Source organism: Trachemys scripta, chromosome 3, assembly GCF_013100865.1.
Source record: "Trachemys scripta elegans isolate TJP31775 chromosome 3, CAS_Tse_1.0, whole genome shotgun sequence".
NCBI classification, from domain to species: Eukaryota; Metazoa; Chordata; order Testudines; family Emydidae; genus Trachemys; species Trachemys scripta.
This window is the reverse complement of record NC_048300.1, coordinates 121,972,073-121,984,090: the sequence shown is the minus strand read 5'-3', so window position 1 is coordinate 121,984,090 and position 12,018 is coordinate 121,972,073. Positions and strand designations below refer to the sequence as shown.

The 12,018-nt window shown below is 41.6% G+C and overlaps 1 protein-coding gene across 4 annotated transcripts in view; it reads right to left on the bottom strand.

Moving 5' to 3' along the window:
• Positions 1-12,018, bottom strand: part of WASF1 (WASP family member 1) — a 177,693-nt gene that overhangs the window by 67,706 nt on the left and 97,969 nt on the right. Inside the window, exon 2 of one of the 4 annotated variants that reach the window (XM_034765890.1) lies at positions 7,141-7,191. The exons of 2 other annotated variants lie outside the window; for them this stretch is intronic. The gene's annotated coding sequence lies outside the window, so the exon portion shown is untranslated. Of the gene's footprint in view, positions 1-6,891; positions 7,020-7,140; positions 7,192-12,018 lie in introns of those variants that run through there. One more of the 4 variants, XM_034765891.1, reaches the window with a different exon arrangement.

Below are 12,018 nucleotides of genomic sequence, written 5' to 3'. Positions count from 1 at the left end.
GAGGGGGGGAAATCAGTGACTATTATTAAATACAGACGCTCCCCGACTTACACAAGCATTCTGTTCCAGAACGCCTTGCATAACTCGAATTTTGCGTAAGTTGGAAAAGTACACCCAACCATTACACAAAAAACAAAACAACAAGTAAAATAAAATAAAATAAAAAAAACCTTGCATTTCTAGCTTACGGAACTTTTTCCGTAAGTGCAGATCTGCATAACCCGGGTTTGTGTAACCCGGGGGGTGTCTGTAGAGGTAAAATTCAGTATGGAAAGAAACTTCATTTTCAAACTTCCAAAAGCATAACTAGTACAAATTTATATATAAAAGAAAGTTGACAGCTCTCACTGTTCATGGATATAAAGGAGGCAAAAAAATCTGTAAATCTGTTAATCAATTGATATCAAGTGGATATTTTCTCTGTCTTCTTTATTTATCTATTAATATTTAATTGTCCAATCAAGGTATGACTGAATGTTATATAGTTTTATTTTTTCCACTGATTTTACACCAGTGATGAAACAATGTGATTAAATTTAAATAAATAAATATATCTATCAAACTTCGGCCCTCAGATGGTGGGTTGATGGGTTTCTTATAAATGTGTGTAACAACAAGAATAATAAAATGCAATTAAAGTCTATGTTATGTAATCTTTAGCAGATAGCTAAAAAATTTAAATAATAACGGCACCTGTCAGTATATTTAGTGGAATTGAATTGTCAAAAGGGTTTACATGATAAAACTCATTTTACAAAGGAGGACTGATATTTGCATAAACTTGACAGACATTGGCTCTGTCCAATAGAAATTGCAGACGCAAAAAGATGACTAGACATAATGCCTACAACAAGGCCTCAAAACCCAGTCCTTCTCTGATCCCCAAAGGTGTTTTACTTCCTGGCAGGCGGAAGACTTTATAAGCCCCTCCCCTTGGGTATGCAGAAGTCAACAGGTTCCCCTCCCTTCATCAAGCCCATGAGGAGGTAAGAAGGCCCATGAGGAAGGGAAGGGTGTATGTACAATCCTTAAAGGGGCAAAGAGTTTTCTTTTCTATGTCAGCTCACACAAAACCTCTCACCTTTCAGCCTGTGGGTGAGGGGGTGGTACAGGTCTACACTGAGGATTATGTGGAACTGACCTAATCCCATGCTCTTTATAGAGACCTGGTGGACAGGTCTCTCACCAATGCCAGTATGCAAAGGGAATGGGATCAGGTTCTGCCTCCTCCCCACCCCATTTGTAGTAGTGTTTATCCTCAAAGGGAGCAATCCCTGAGCTTCCTCAAATACAGAGACTGGGATTGTGACTGACCCTTATATGGGATGCCTGGAGAAAGGAGGCTCCTTGAAAACTCCTCTGCCACCTTCATATTGCATAAAGGCTAGTCACAATGTGATCCTTTATGTATTGAGTTAATAGTCTTTAAGTGCTATGCTTTCATTACAATAGTCATTACATTCTGACAGATGTCACCAATTTTTTTAAGCAGTGAAAATGCTTTGGATCTGATTTTTCCTTGTTTAATTCCTACCCCAATGTATAATGGCACTGGTGAAAAAAGAGAACACATTTTAAAAACCAATTTAATGACATCTGAATGAACTACACCTCTACCCTGAAATAATGCGATCCGATATAACACGAATTCGGATATAACGGGGTAAAGCAGTGCTCCAAGAGGGTAGGGCTGCGCACTCCGGTGGATCAAAGCAAGTTCACCTATAACGTGGTAAGATTTTTTGGCTCCCGAGGACAGCATTATATCGGGGTAGAGGTGTACCTTTGAAAAGTGAGATACTTAATCCACTATGTTACATGCAGGCACAGATGCATCCTCTGTCCTCTAAAAGCCTTCAGCAGCTAACTTTTCTTCCTCATTCTTACCTTTTTCAAATGCCTCTGGCAGCTGCAGAGGAACCTGCCTGTGGCACTTCTGCCCTGTACATGCACTACCTCTCCAGTAGGAGCAATACTGTTAAAATGACAAGGATTATGTCAGTTTCATTCTGCTCCTAATGCTGAAGGAACACTTTGGGGTGCACCCCAACTCATTGCTTTATAAAGCTCTTTTGGATAGTCTGAGAGTTGCCAACATATGAAACCCAAAGTCTCTTCTATGAAAACAGGGTGTGTATGGAATGTTTAGGAATCTCCCCCTCCCACAACACCTGCTGTTTAGCAAAAGAAATACAACTTTTTACCAAAAATTACAAGTTTTAGTGATTAACTTAACTTTCAAAATATTCACACAGATGGGGGACACCATTTTGAAGAGTGCCCTGCCCTGCCCCCCATGTGACCTTGCGCATATCACACGTGCGATGTCACACAGGTGGGGGCAGGGTGGCACACTCTTCAAAATGGCATTCACTATCTGAAACCGGACAAAACCACTTTTTGTTTCGTCTTATACCGGACCGAGGACAAACTTTAAAAAAGCAGGACTGTCCAGCTTAAAAACGGACAAATGGCTTGCCTATCATGAGCACAGGCATAGGCATTATTTTCCCTTGCAGAACTAGCCTACAGAATTATTTCAGAAGCGTAAGGAGTATGGGAAAATGTTAAACTGCTGCAATCTTGGGACAAATGTAAACCCCAATTGTCAGGAAATAGATCACATTTCCTATCAGGGACAGTCAGACAGGAAAAGTGGAAGGATGCAAATGTACATATAACTGAGAAAAAACCCAAATGCTCCACCTTTGCTGCTGACTTGCTGCCCACAAAACTAACTGGTATTTAATCTACATTTCAGTCTTATTCTTGGAAAGCTCATAGAATCTTCCAGATCAAGAGGACTTTTAAAAAGTTACTTCTGATTAAGTTCCATTTGGGGACTATCAATCTTGATAGTATTTCCTTAATGTTAACGAAAGTCATGTATCTATATCCCTACACAGTGTGCTGAAAAAGTAGCACTGAATGTTCTTGCTTTAACGGATTTAAATCAGACTTATATTTTCTTTAATATATTTTTGTGCCTTAATATTGCCATGATTCTTGCTACCTATGTTTTAAAATACACAGTCCAGTAATGCCTTGTACAGTCCCAATTTTCAATCAAGCATTCTCTGACTGCTAGCAGAATGTTACATTTCTAAGTTTATGACAGTCAAATTTATTATATAGATTTAAAAAAAAAAACAGCAATAGAGTACATAACAGTCATTGTGTCTGCCTACACAGTTACGCACTACCAGTACCCAACTCATTGCTTTATAATGCATTTTGGGATACTCTGGAAGTTGCTAGCATATGAAACTCAAAGTCTCTTTTATGAAAGCAGGGGCGGGGGGGTAGCGGGGGAGAGGGGTGGTGGTGGAAGTTTTAGGAATCTACTCCCCTCACCCCCAAAAACCCCAAAAGACTATATTTCTTTTACTGAACCATGGATAATAAAGTTTCACCAAAAATTGCAAGTTTTAGTGATTAACTTAACTTTCAAAATATTCTACTATACAAGTACTGAAGTAACATTCATGACGTTACAGGAAACTTAGCAGCCATGGATTTATTGTGTATTGTTGATATCACAGCCTCAGATTTAGGGACAAATTCTGATATCTTGCCAGAGCAGCTCCACAGTGTAGCAACAAGATTTCAGAGAAGAAGGCAAGTGTGTAAACGCCTAATTATGGTGCCTAGTATCAAGCTATCCCTGAAGTTATATAATATTTACACTTTGGAGAAACCTGCATTATACTAGTCTACTCAAATTGGATGTGTGTAATTTAGTAGTGTGTTAACTACATTTAAAAGTTAAAATTATGTGTCTAACAAACCAGTACTGGGCTCATGTCCTATAACTTCATATTACTTCACCTAGTGTTACTAGGAGATTTACACTTTAAATTCCTCTGCATGCAAGTGTGTAAGCTTGAATAGAAACTGCTTCCCCACCATGCCGCCTATGGGGACGTGGGGATTTCCAGACCATTGGATTTGTGCTTACACAGGCAGGAAGAAAGGGCTACTCCTTAAGTACAAGTTAAACTTTTCCCTTCTGTGCAGACCTATTAGGAACTCCTATTGAGCACAAACTTCCAGTGGGCAGGACATGTGGAAGGTCAACTTTGCATTGACTTCCCCTATACACCCCATCTCAGGACTACGATGGGGATGGGCTTTTACAGTGTGAAGAATTCTGCAAGATGAAGGACTTTGCACTGGCCCTCTGTAAACAGTAAATGCTGAGATATGTGCTGAATGTCCTTCTTACCCTTGCTATTAGGATGGAGCATTCAGCACAAAGCCTTCTAATTTTTTGTTAACAACACCTGCAAATGCTTTAGGTGAGATAAACAGCATCCACATTTTGCCAACATCCACACTTTTGTTAAGTGGGAATGTTATTTGTTGCTGTTCTCTTAGATTATTTTCTGACTTGCAAGTCTAAATAGGGTTAAGTTTTTTTAAAAATCCATAATTTAAGAGGTTTTTCTCTCTTCATTTCTGGATTTCTGTATCTTAAACTGACAGCAAATGAGTTTCAATTTGTTATGCAATAATTATTTTTAATCATATCATCTTATTCAAGTTCTGGTCTGCACCTTTTATGTTATCTACAATGTAAAACTGTTATTTGTGACTTTAAAGATTGCATTAAAAAAATGTATTAGAAACAAAAATAACCAACTATCAGCTCCCAACAAACTTACCCATATTAAATTAACAAAGATGTATAGATTTACTTGGTGTCTAGCTTGTTATTAGCTGTACTTTATTTTTGTCTAAGAAAATAAACTAGTTTATGGGCCTATTCTTACAAAGACCTGTCACAGGGTGAAGCACTTATTACCGTCAGGAGCAGAACTACTGAAGACAGTAAAGCACTAAGGGTATGTCTTCACTACCAGCCGGATCAAGCGGGCAGCGATCGATCCAGCGGGGATCGATTTATCGTGTCTAGTCTAGATGCGATAAATTGATCCCTGAGCATTCTCCCGTCGACTCCTGTACTCCAACTCGGCGAGAGGCACAGGTAGAGTCGACGGGGGAGCAACAGCAGTCAACTCACGTTATTCACATAGCTGAAGTTGCGTAACTTAGATTGATCCCTCCTCCCCCAGCCTGTAGCATATCTGGCCCTTTGACATCTCCCCCAACCCCCGCATCAGCATCACACATGACCACCCCTCCCTGTTTTTTCAATAAGTTACATGTTGTGTTAAATACCAGACATCAATAGAGAGTAACACTTCAATTTTTAAAATTCATTTCCTTTCAATTAAATATTTTAAGCAAATTTTGAAATGAAAAATATGTATTTAGCTATTTTTCAGTAAAATAGTATGTAAAAATACTTTCCTAAAGGTAACACACACCAAAGTTACAACAAACAGAATTCTTGATTTAAACCAAAGTAACTAAAATACATTCAAATAACAGGATACTCAAAACAGAATTAAAGAATAGCAAATGTTACATTGCACTATTTAACTGATATTTCATATTTTGTTATAATAATGCTTCTAGATTTTTTAATATGAACTTCTCTCTGTTTCATATTTGCTGAAGGAATTTCTTTGCTGGCCCATGATACATTAAGTGTACAAGATGATGAAAAGGTTAGAGACTAGATTATCCAATATCATTATAAAGCTTCAAGCCAAACGAAAATATTAAAGGCAGAAAATGGTAAAACAACTTTTTTTTCAGATATTGAAGATATAACACTAAACTATAGTAGAAACACATAAAAGACCTTCCCCCTAATAGTTTATTACAAACAAAAGGGATGGCTTCCAAAAATGGGCACAAGATCTAATTATCTATTACTGTGGCAAGAATGAAAGAATAATTAAATTCATAATATGCCATGCATACATTAACACAAATATATAAGTCACATATCTAGAGATATATTGCACATATATATACCCAGTTTTATTGTTATGGTCTTAACCAAGAAGAATCTGATGGCTCCTTGTATTCATTCTTCTACTGAAGCTTCTGAATATGTAGCATAATTTTAAAAAGATAATACATGCACAATTTTATCTGTATTATATTTCTATATAACTACGGTATATCTTTGTATTAGATATCTCATTTAAAATTACTACACATAACATACATACATAGACTTCAAAAGAGGACAGTTGCAGAGTTTTCTGGTAAAACTATTAAAAATTCTTCAGATTATCCAGGGCTCATTATTTTTCTTCTAGAGAGCCCATTCAAATAATTTGATTTCAAAACATTTTGGAAGTACCCTGGGTTCTAATTTAAGCACAGCCAAGAATTAATAAATTAATTTTTAATTACAAGTTCTTCTCCACCCCCAAGAGGCTAAAAATGTAGTAATGATATATAACTTACTATGCCATTTGAAATTGCTTTTTAAGACCTAGTGTTCATCTGATGATATTTTTTCCTCACAGCATTAATCTGTTCTTTCTGTTAACAGCTTCTGCATACAGTATATCACACAAAAGCCCTATGATGGATCACAACAAAAGCTCTTTGTAATCTTGACAGAGATAGATAACTAATCCAGTGTTAATTTAAATCCAACATCTCTAAAGCCAGAAATAAAGCATAACTTCTGAGGTTTTATCAAATCAATCATAATATATTATCATTGATGAAATTATATGATAACCTTATTAAAGAATTAAATTATACGAATTAAAACACACAATAGTTAAATTCCATAGATATTCATCTAGCACTTGAAGATAGCTATCTTTCAAATGCACACACCAATTTTACAACTTGATTCTAAAAAAATTATCAGAGACACAAACCTGCTCTAAAATGGGTAGCGTGCTGCAGTAACAATAAATATTTAAAGAAAAAGTATCTGAACTTCACAGCAGCTAAGAAATGTAATGTAACCCCAGACAAAACCTGGTTGGCATAGAGAAGATATTCAGTTCTCACCTCCGCTACAGCATTAAACTTCACTGTTACTCATCAACGGTGTATCAACTTTTAGAATTCTACACACACAGAAAGCACAGTCAACCTAGTCAATCACAGAACTGTAGCACTATTAATCATACCGAACACCTCCAGTCATTGGATTGCTTTGAAACGGGCTGGCTCTTGCACAAAGGAATTAGAATTCAACACACAGTGTCTTGCCTTAACAACAGAGCTATCTTACAAAGAAAACACAGAAGCACTCACCCCCAGTGACCAAAGACTTCCTTTTTTCCTCAGAAACGTGAAAGGAACCCTCTAAGGGCAGAATGATTAAGAAATAATTATTCCTTTGGTTCCAAGACATAATTGCTAAATATTAAATTATGTCATGCCAGAAATGAGGGAAATGAGTGGCTATGCTGGGGGTGGAGAGAAGAGGAGGGAGGGGGGAATAAGACACACAGTCTATGCAGCTCATTGCACTGACCTTACTGTTGAATCCAAGAAGGAAATTGGATGCTAATGAAATAATAAATAATGTCAGACACCTACAATAGAACTGAGGTCCAGCGTACAAAGGTCTGTGACTAGGAAACCTGACACAACATGGGAGCTAATTATGCAGTTGCTATATATTAATCCACAAATGACATACAATTGTTTTAATTATTACAACCATATCTTCAGACATATTTGATTAAACAGTAGACAGTGTCATAAAATTACTTTATTAAAGCTTTTTGTGGCTGGATAGTTTTAAGTTTCTTATGTAAAACACAAAAGACGTAGCTTAACTAGACATTTGAAAAAAGGTGATCAATCATTCTTTGCAATATTAAAATAAATCATAATTCTAAATAACAGCCTTTTTAGCTTTCCAAAGTAAGTTTTATACTAAGGTCCCAAACAAACACTTTGAATTTGCTAAATATTTACAGGATTTTAATTTGATGATTACTGCTAACTTTTTTTCAGCTTTAAAGAAGAGTTAAGATATGTCACATATTGAGTCAGATAGGCAGTAATGATCAGCTCATTATCACTAGCTGAGCTCCTTTCTATATGGATTTCTTCCCTTACAAACAATAAAATTCCTCAGAAGGCAGGCTTGTTGCACAAGCCTGCCAATATCCATAAATAACATGCTGCCTTGTCTACTGAAGCCTTTTTTCTCTATAATGGTGACTCACATTTTAGCGTTATTTAAAGTGCCTGTTTGAACAGTGTTCTGTTGGGAAAAAAAGTTATTTAAATTGACAGAAAAGGTTGTTTACTTTCAAGCAGAGATGTTATTAAAAGCTCTGAAAATACTTACCTTGTAACTGTTCTTCGAGATGCATTGCTTATGTCCCTTCCATTGTAGGTGTGTGCTCGCCACATGCACTGGTGTCAGAAGTTTTTCCCTCAGTGGTCTCCAGAGGGGACCCGCTCTGGCACCCTTTGGAGTGGCACGCATATGCGCTGCTTCCCCCTCTCTTAGTTCTTTGTTGCCGAAACTCCGACAGAGGGGAAGGATGACGGGTCACGGAATGGACATGAGCAACACATCTCGAAGAACAGCAGTTATGAAAGGTTACCATCTTTTCTTCTTCAAGTACTTGCTCATATCCATTTCATTGTAGGTGACTCCCAAGCAGTACCATTGGAGGCAGGTAGGAGTTTATGGATGTGTCGATTGCAACACAGCTCTGCCAAATCCAGCATCATCTCCCGCTTGCTGGGTGATGGCTTAATGGGTCGTGAATGTGTGTACCAAAGACCACGTCGCCCTGCAGATGTCCTGGATAGGGCCATGCACCAGGAAGGCAGCCGAAGATACCTGAGCCCTAGTCGAGTGAGCCTTCACTATTGGTGGAGGCACAGCCTGCGCCAACTAGTAACAAGTATGGATGCAGATGGTGATCCAATTCGAAATTCTCTGAGAGGACACCAGAAGGTCCTTCATTCTGTCAGCTATCGTGATAAAGAGCTGGGTCGATCTGCAGAAGGGCTTGGTGCACTCCAGGTAGAAAGCCAGGGCATCCCTGACATCTAGAATGTGCAGCCGCCTCTCCTCATTGGTCGTGTGAGCTTTTGGACAGAACACTGGGAGGAAGATATCCTGGTTGATATGAAAGTGCAACACCACCTTTGGCAGGAAAGCCAGATGGGGCCGCAGCTGGACCATGTCTTGTAAAATACCATGCTCCAAAGTGAGGACTTTAATTTTGGAGACACATCTAGCTGAGGTAATAGCTACAAGGAATGCAACCTTCCACGACAAGTGGGAAAGGGAACAAGAAGCCATAGGCTCAAAGGGTGGATCCATGAGCCTGGAGAGGACCAGACTGAGGTCCCATTGGGGAACCGGGTCCCAGACCGGTGGAAAGTGTCTTTCAAGGCCTTTCAGGAACCTGATCGACATCTCATGTGAGAACACCGATCTACCCTGGATGCAAGGCTGATATGGGAGCCAGATGCACCTTGATCGAAGAGAAGGCGAGAACTTGGTGCTTTAAGTGAAAGCAGGTAATCAAGGATGGACTGCAGAGATGACTGGGTAGGGGAGATATTCCGCTCTGACGCCCCGCAGGAGAAACACTTCCACTTTGCCAGGTAAGTTGCTCTGGTGAAGGGCTTTCTGCTCTCCAAGAGAACCTGCCATACCTGACTAGAGCAGGCTTGTTCCTCTGGATTCAGCCACGCAACATCCAAGCTGTGAGGTGGAGAGAGGCGAGGTTCAGATGCAGAAGTCGACCGTGATCCTGCAAAAGTAGGTCCGGACGGCTGGGAAGTGGCCACAGGGGTGCAACAGCCAGGTCCATGAGCATGCTGCACCAATGCTGGCGAGGCCATGCTTGGGCGATCATAATGACCCGTGCCTTATCCCTCTTGATTTCTGAGAGGACTTTGCTGATGAGCAGAATTGGTGGGAAGGCATACATCAGGTCCCCTGGCCAAGACAGGAGAAAGGCATTGGATAGTGAGCTTCGGCCGAGGCCTTGGAGAGAACAAAACTGATGACAGTTTCTGTTCTGTCTGGTGGCGAACAGGTCCACTCAGGGAGCTTCCCACTTCTGGAAAAGCATTCTGACAACCTCCAAGTGAAGGGACCACTCATGGTGAGAGAAGAAGAACTCGCTGAGGCGATCAGCTAGCGTGTTCCAGATGCTGGAGAGGTGCAAGGCTTTCAGGTGGATTGCATACTGGATGCAAATGTCCCACAAATGGAGGGCCTCCTGGCACAGAGCCGATAATCGAGCTCCCTTCTGCCTGTTGACATAGAACATGGAGGCCATGTTGTCTGCCAACACCTGCACCACCTGGCCGGACAGTTGGGGAAGGAAGACACCACAAGCCAGACGGATGGTCCAGAGCTCCCTGACATTTATATGCAATGCGAGTTCCTTTTGAGACCATAACCCTTGAGTCCGCAGTGTACCAAGATGCGCTCCCAACAGAGGTTGGACACATCCGAAATCAGGGAGACTGTGGGTTGCAGGCTCATGAATGGCAGACCTTCTAACACTAGGATGGGGTCGGACCACCACTGCAGAGAGATAAGTACCTGTGGTGGGATCATGATAAGCTTGTCTAGGTGATGTCTGGCCGGAGAGTAGACCGATGCCAGCCACATCTGGAGGGGATGCAGCCTGAGTCTCATATGTCGGAAAACGTACGTGCATGGAGCCATGTGCCCCAATAGCCTGAGACAGACCCGGGCCGTGGTTAGCAGATGGGCAGTGATGCTGGCAATCAGATCTGACATTGCCCTGAACCTAGCCTCTGGCAGGAATGCTCTGGCTTGGATAGAGTCGAGCACTGCTCCGATAAAGTCTATCCATTGGACCGGGATCAATGTTGATTTTTGTTCGTTTATCAACAGGCCCAGAGCTTGACAAGTGGCTTGCAACATCTCGACACTGCACTAGACCTGGATCCCAGAGCAGCCCTTGATGAGCCAGTCGTCGAGGTGCAGGTAAATCTGGATACCACGACGTCTGAGGTAGGCTGCCACCACCAACATGCATTTCGTGAACACCCCTGGTGTCGTTGCTAGGCCAAAAGGGAGCACTTCAAATTGGTAGTAGGTGGTCCCAACTACGAAACGTAGGAACCGTCTGTGTCTATGAAATATTGATATATGAAAATAAGCATCTTTCAGATCGAGGGTGGCATAACCCTCCCAGATCCAGGGACGGAATGATGGAGGCTAAGGAGACCATGCGGAACTTCTACTTCTTGAGATACTTGTTGAGGCTCTGCAGGTTGAGGATGGGGCGTAGACCCCCCGCCCTTGGCTTTTGGGATCAAAAATAGCAGGAGTAAAACCCTTTCCCCCTCAAGTGCAGAGAGACTTCCTCCACGGCTCACACCCACAGAAGTCATGCACCTCCTGAGTGAGCAGATGCTTGTGAGAAGGGTCCCTGAGGAGGGATTGGGAGAGAGGGTGCGAAGGGGGGATAGAAATAAACTGGAGGGTATAGCCCCCTGCTACAGTGCTGAGGACCCACTGGTCCAATGTTATAGAGGCCCAGGCAGGCAGGAAGGGGGACAAATAGTTGGAAAATAACAGAGGAGCAGGATCCAAGACACAGGCTGGAAGATCGCCCTCAAGCGCACCCTCAAAATGCCTGCTTGTTACCTGGTTGGTTATGGGTGGAGCTCGAGAGAGTTGAGGGTGACGGCTGATGGCCTTGCCAGTGCTTATAGCCCTTGCCCTTCTTGTGGAAGCATTCTGACTGAGGTTGGGTCCCAAACCTGTGGGGCCGTTGTGGCTTAAACTGCTTATTTGCCGGCCCCGGTGTGTAAAGGCCCAGGGAGCGCAAGGTAGCCCTAGAGTCTTTCAGGCCATGTAATTTATTGTTTGTTCTGAAAACAGTGCTAGGCCATCGAATGGGAGGTCCTGGATGGATTGTTGAACCTCCATCAATAGGCCCGATGACTGCAACCAGGATGCCCACCTCATAGAAATAGCCAAAGCCATGGTCCGGGCCGCAGAGTCTGCTGCATTTGAGGACGCTTGGTGGGCAGTGAGGATAGCCAGGAAATCCTTTCTGGGCTCCTCTGGCAGTGAATCTGTAAACTTGGCCATCGACTGCCAAATATTAAAATCATAATGGCCAAGTGAGGCCCGATGGTTGGCCACTCTGATCTGGAGGC